The following is a 7,027-nucleotide window of genomic DNA, read 5'->3' as shown; positions in this document are numbered from 1 at the left end:
CATGAACCCACTGGGCAAACGCCAAGGAAGCTGGGAAAAGCGGCTGACTGGTATCCACAGACCAGCCATCATATGGCCGTTTTATTGGTAGCCTCTCCTACTCAAGGATACTAACACGAGGCTCTCATAACCAGAATATAATCATCCATATCAGGATATCCACATTCACCCAGCACTACTGTCCAATCAACAGATGCTATAATGTCATCCAAATGTTCTCAGTTGTGCCCTAAATACATTTTTATTTTAAGTTTGTAATCCGGGATCCAATCCAGGATTTCCCATTGCATTAATTGCCATGTCTTTTAAGCTCCTTCATCTTCAAACAGTTTTGCCTTATTTTTCACAACCTTAAGAATTTTAAAGAGCAGAAGCATTTCCTTTTGAAGGATGTGTTCACCTTTTTCCATCTGATGTTTTTCCACATCCAGACTTAGGTCATGTATCTTTCACAAGAAAACCACAGAAATAATGCTATGCTCTTCCTAAGACATCACAGCAGGAGGCACACGATCAAGTTTGTGCCAGATTTCTCCACCACAAAGTCATCATTCTTCCAATTGTAATTGATAAGTATTTAATATGAAGATATTAATATACATACACACTAATGTATATTTATATGTAAAATATATACAAAATATTATTTCAATATCTAACCAATATAAAAGTTATTAATTAGATATGTTTAATTTCATTTCCTACTAACTCTCCAAAATCTGGTGTGTATTGTACCCTGACAGCACATCTCAGTCCAGCCTAGCCACATTTCAAGTGTTCAGTATTCATATGGCTGTGGCTACCATATTTGTCAGGGCAGCACTAAAGCACTAAAGAACTTCTTTCTTGGAAAAGTTCTAAGCTTTCAAAGTGTTTGGCAAATACATTTTATAAAATTCTTCAGAATCCATGAATAGGCAATTACACATTTAGTAAGCCATAGAATCAAACATGACATTAAAAAGCGAATCCCTTGACAAAAAAGAAGGTAGGCAAAATTTTCTTCAGAACAAATGGAGAAATCGATGATGATTATCTAACATGCCCATTATTATTTATTAACATCTTTCATTAATACTCCCAAACCCCATCAACAGGTAAATGAATAAACACATTGAGGCCTATCTGAACAATGTCCCAATTCCTTACCATTCTTACTTCTTTTGCAAGCAGAAAAGACTCAGTATCAGCAAAGACTATTTGGATAGTTTGGTCTTTTTTTTTTTTTTTTTTTTTTTTTTTTGAGACGGAGTCTTGCTCTGTCTCCCAGGCTGGAGTGCAGTGGCCGGATCTCAGCTCACTGCAAGCTCCGCCTCCCGGGTTTAGGCCATTCTCCTGCCTCAGCCTCCGGAGTAGCTGGGACTACAGGCGCCCGCCACCTCGCCCGGCTAGTTTTTTATATTTTTAGTAGAGACAGGGTTTCACGGTGTTAGCCAGGATGGTCTCGATCTCCTGACCTCGTGATCCGCCCATCTCGGCCTCCCAAAGTGCTGGGATTACAGGCTTGAGCCACCGCGCCCGGCCTGGATAGTTTGTTCTTATGACAGTAGTTGTAATTTCCTGGAGGTCTATGTGATATCAGTTATGTACTTCAATACCTTCACAAGTACTTTTCCTGTTTGGCCATTTTCTGCAGTATATCCATGCTTCCATTTTCTCTATTCTTTTATTTCTATCCTAGACTTTTCTTTCATCCTGTAATTCTTTATCCTAAAAATACTAATTGAAGGATAACATCACAAAATACTGTATTTCTCTAGATGATACTCCAAATTGATACCTAATATACAGAAATGACTATCATGGACATAACCCACAACATGTGAAATGCATGGCTCATTCTACTGACATTAAAAAGGAAAGTTAATGACAACTGAATTTCTAGTCATTTTCCACCCAAACAGTTGCTTATAAAATGGCAGGGAATTGTAGGTGTGTATGTAGTGGCCATTTTTTGGTGGGGTGTTCAGGAACTCTCCTCTTGAGCCCCTCTTTTCTTTGAGGAATATTTCAATGAGCACCAATTGGGTCTGACACAACCTACCAGCCCCAGCCCTGGAAGTGAGCATGATGCCCAGCTCTGGCCAGAGACTCTACTCTTGTATCATAGCAACTGATTCAGTACTTTTCTTTCGGAATCAACAGGAAGGACTCTTGCTTTTTCTACCACTGTGGTGTGCAAGGACAAAGTAAAGTGGGTTATTTGTAGCACTTCTCTCTACAGAGAGAGAAGAAAGTCATCTTCAGAGGCAGAAAATGAGGTTAAAACACAAGGAAAACTGTCAAGAGAAAGAAGAACATTTCTTGATGATTTCATATAAGCCCCTGGGTCCAGCTATGCATGACAGTGACTTGGGTTAAAGCTCTGTCACTTATAGGAACATTGACTTAAACATAAAATAAAGTATTACAAGCTATGAACTTTTAGATGAAAATACAGAAAAAAATCTTTGTAATATTCAATTAATTAAAAATTTCTTAGATGAAGCCCGAAAAGCACAATGCACAAGAACAATTAATAAATTGGGCCCCATCAAAATTAAGAGCATCTGCTATTTGAAAGACAGTGTTATGAGAACAAAAAAGAAAACTCAGACAAGGAGAAAATACTTGCAAATCTCATATCTAATAAGGGATTTGAATCCAGAGCATATAAAAAACCTATTAAAATTTAATATGAGAAAATAAGCAAAAGAAAAAAAAAAGGAAGAAGCAAAAAAAAAATGTGAACATACACTTTACCAAATATATACAGATGGCATGCAAGTACATAAAGAGACACTAAATACTTTTAGGCATTATGAAACTATAATAAAATACTATTGTAAACACGAAAATATCTAAAATTTTAAAAGAAGGCCCATACAAAATGTTGGCAAGAGTGTGGAATTCTCATATACTGCTGATGAAAATATAAAATGGTACAACCATTTTGGCAAACATTGTGACAGTGTCTTAAAACTAAGCCTAAACCTATTAGCTATTACATTCCTAATATTTACTCAAATTTATAAGAACTTATGTACATGAATGTTTATTGCAAATGTATTTGTATAAGTCCAAAACTGGAAGCAATGCAAAAACCCATCAGCAGGCAAATGGATACATAAGTTGTGACCTAACCTCACAATAGAATACTACTCAATAATAAAATTAATGACCTATTGATGCCTGCAATATAGCAGAATCTCAAAATAATTATGCTATGTGAAAGATGCCAGACCCCTCCGAAAACAGGTCCATGCTATACTTTGTTTATGTAAATGTCTAGATGAGGCAAACTATTTTATAGTTACAGATTGTTGATGGCCAGGAAGGGTGTAAAGTAGGAAGGTACAGAAAGTTTGGGATTATGAAAGTGCAAGGGGCAACTTTTATCCGTGCTGAATATGTTCATTATTTTTATTTTGGCGATGGATTTGCAAGTACGTATAAAAAATAACACACCACTGGGCACGATGGCTCACGCCTGTAATCCCAGCACTTTGGGAGGCCGAGGCAGGTGGATCACGAGGTCAGGAGATTAAGATCACAGTGAAACCTCGTCTCTACTGAAATACAAAAAAAATTAGCCGGGCGCAGCGGCGGGCGCCTATAGTCCCAGTTACTCGGGAGGCTGAGGCAGGAGAATGGCGTGAACCCGGGAGGGGGAGCTTGCAGTGAGCCGAGATCATGCTACTGCACTCCAACCTGGGCAACAGAGCAAGACTCTGTCTCAAAAAAATAAACAAACAAACAAAAAACACACATACAGTATTTTTGTTTCATTCTTACAAAAGCACAATTACTTGCTAATGCGATGTGTGTGCCTGTTGGACATGCAGCACAACTTTTCAGATCTTAAAATCGGACTGGATCTCAACCACTGGACCTGATTTCCTATTCCACACTGACTTTAGCACAATACTTGCTTTTATTGTGGTAATTAACAACACCCACCTTAAAGGTAAAGAAACGTACTTCTAATTACTTTTGAAACTATGAACTGCTTCAGGCTAGTAGTTCTTAAGGTCTCCAGCAAATGCTGCTTTGTTTCCCTCAAAAATACACAGCCTGGGCAACATGGCAAAACCCCATCTCTACTAAAAATACAAAAATTAGCCAGGTGTGGTGGTGCATGCCTGTAGTCCCAGCTACTCAGGGAGGCAGAGGCTGCAGTGGGCCTAGAACTTACCACTGCACTCCAGCCTGGGGGACAGAGTGAGACCCCCATCTCAAATACACACACGCACATATACATACTCACAAGCTATCCACTGGTGCCGCTGTCAGTTAAACACAGTATCTCAGGGCACCTTAGCACACAAGTGTGAGAGCTGTGGTCCTAAACACTTCAATTAAAAGTGAAACATCTCTGGCTGGATTTTTAGAATATTTACTTTTTAATGTTTTTATACTATATATTTATTTTTTACATTTTAATTAATTTATCTGAATACAAGAATACAGACATTTTGCAAGCAAAACAATGGAAAACATGCCCTGCAAACACTAATCAGCACAAAGCTCATCTTGCTATGTTATTATTGATAGATCAGACATAAGCCAAGAAACATTGCTAGAGATAAAATAGATTTTATGATGTCAGTCACTAGAAAAGTATGCCAATTTTAAATATGTACAAATATAAAATATCCCTTCAAATTATTTACTACAGAAACTGATACAACGAAAAGAAAAATAGGCTAATCTACAATATAGATTTTAACATTCCCTTCAATAAGTGACAGAACCAACAGATAAAATCCATGAAAGGGATATTTGATGAACACAATGAGCAAACTTGACATAAACTGACATACACAGAACCCGACACTCAACAACTACTGAATACACAACCTTTTCCAGTGTGTGTGTCATATTGAACAACATAGATGATATGTTGGAATTTAAAGGGACTCATCACAGAATATTCAGTTGTGGTATTTTGCCTAAACTTGTCTGGCCTTCAACAGGGTTCAAATACAGTTAAATTCTTATTTCATCTAAAGAGTCCTGTCCTTTTTTTTTTTTTTTTTTGTACATTTTACAGCAACAATCTAAATTTGCATAACAACTGAACCTAGCCCTTGGAACCTGAAGTTTATTCTAGTCAAAGGCAGATTAAACTGTCTAAATAATAATGTCCTTCAAATTGTTGTCCCCAGTTCCAATAATGGAGTATAGCTCCAAGAAACTAACAGACTATTTGTTCTTCATAGCATACATTCTGTGTTACATCAAAACATGGTATAAAGCCTTGAAATCAGCAGCAGAGAGAAAATGAGATCAACAACCATCTAGCTATGACCTCACTACTGAGTAATGATGCTTTTAGCTGACTCCTTTACTTGATTCCTAACTGCTTATTTCTGGCAGGGAAGCACTAACCTCTGACCAAGCCGACCTTTTAAGAAGTGAGCAGGAGGAACAGGCTCCACCACCAGTGATCAGTTTAACAAGCTGCAGCTCTAGTCACTGGCTGCAACTCATATTGTGGGTGTCAAGAGCTCAGAATTAACATTGAAATACTACTGACTCCAAAAGAAACCCAGAAATCTCTGAGAATCCAGCAAAGATAGAAAGGGTCCTCTCAATAGTCACCACTCACACTTTGCTTTGTTTTGGAAACTATTTTATTACATATGGAGAATATCACAAAAGTATGCCTGTTCCTCACTGTTAATGCTAACCCCAAAATGGTAAGACTCTTGCGGGTTGAAACCCCCAGGCTCTCACTGGCCCTTCAACAGAAGACGGTGAAGTCACCTGCAAGAGTGATTGATCACCCAAAAGCTTCCAGGCTGGACGAGTCAGGACTCGGTTCTTGCAGTTCCCAAATTCACAGTTCTCTTGGGACATGGTTATTTATGGAGCTCCCAAAGATGAGCAATTCCACCCAGGAAATTCTGTTTATAAAAGATTATTCACATCTAATTATCTCAGGAGACATTAACACAGCAATGTTGCAAATTTCCCATTAATTGTTAATCCATGGAGAAAAATTGGACAATTATTTTTTAAAATATGAAAAGCTTCATACAATAAAAATTATACTCCCATATGTGATTCAATTTCTATTCATTAATGCCGGAGAAGTTAATAATTACGAATTGACAGTGGTAAAAATAAATAAATAAATCATTCATCATTGGAGATGTGCAGAATGTTTAAAAGAAATACAAATTTGTTATTGGCTTTAGGGCGTTTTATGCTTTCCATACGCTCATGGCTCTGTATCTCTCTCTCTCTCTCTCTCTCTCTCTCTCTCTCTCTCTCTCTCTCTCTCTTTCTAATTTCAGTTTCTTTGGATTTCTCCTGCTTAGAAATGACGAGAGAACTTTGGATGTGGAACGTGGAGGAGGAGGAACACGAAGTAGGGGTCTGCACGTGGGGTGGTGAGCGCTGTGGGTGCCCAGCAAAGACACTGCCTGGTCCACATGCCGGAGGGGTCTCTGCGCCCCAGTAGGCATTGCAGCTGATGGTGAAACTTTTGGCTTGGTGGAAGAGTCTCCACAAACTTTGGAAGGTGTCCGCTGCGTCCTCCATAGCCCTGTATCCCTGCAGAGGGCGATAATCTGGGGGAGAGGAAAGTCCCGCTCGTGGGCTAGGGCTGGCTGGCTGGAGCCACTTGCGCAGCGCAGCCCTGGCAGAGGTGCAGGCGGCACGGGCCACGGGGTTAGGGGAGCCCAGGAGCCACGGCGCCAGCGCTCGCTCACCAACAGCTGGGCCCTGGTGTCACAAGCTGATGTGAGTTACGTCTTCTTGGGGCCAGAGGGGTCCCAGAAAAGCTGCAGACCAGGGCTGACCAGCGGGCAGCGTGGTGGCCACGATGGAAGGTGACGGGGTTCGCAGCGCCAGGCGACCAAGCAGACCGCAAGCCCAGGCATCCCGAATTGCAAGCAGCACCGCGGGAAGGCCCGGCGATGGTGACGCGGCTGCCAGAGCACAAGGCCCACGACCCAGTCTCAGCCGACAGCCCATCGTCAGCTAACTTCAGGAACCCCGGGCCAGCTGAGGCCCGGGCCTCATGGGCAGGACAAAGGGC

At 40.3% G+C, this 7,027-nt stretch overlaps 1 pseudogene; it reads left to right on the top strand.

The window, feature by feature from the left end:
- Positions 1 to 1,915: 1,915 nt before the first annotated feature.
- Positions 1,916 to 6,822, top strand: LOC106996608 (protein FAM182B-like; annotated as a pseudogene).
- The last annotated feature ends 205 nt before the right edge of the window (positions 6,823 to 7,027 follow it).

The sequence above is a fragment of the Macaca mulatta genome, chromosome 16, assembly GCF_049350105.2.
Source record: "Macaca mulatta isolate MMU2019108-1 chromosome 16, T2T-MMU8v2.0, whole genome shotgun sequence".
Taxonomy (NCBI): domain Eukaryota; kingdom Metazoa; phylum Chordata; class Mammalia; order Primates; family Cercopithecidae; genus Macaca; species Macaca mulatta.
Note: the sequence above shows the minus strand (reverse complement) of the source record. Positions and strands in the feature narration are given on the sequence as shown.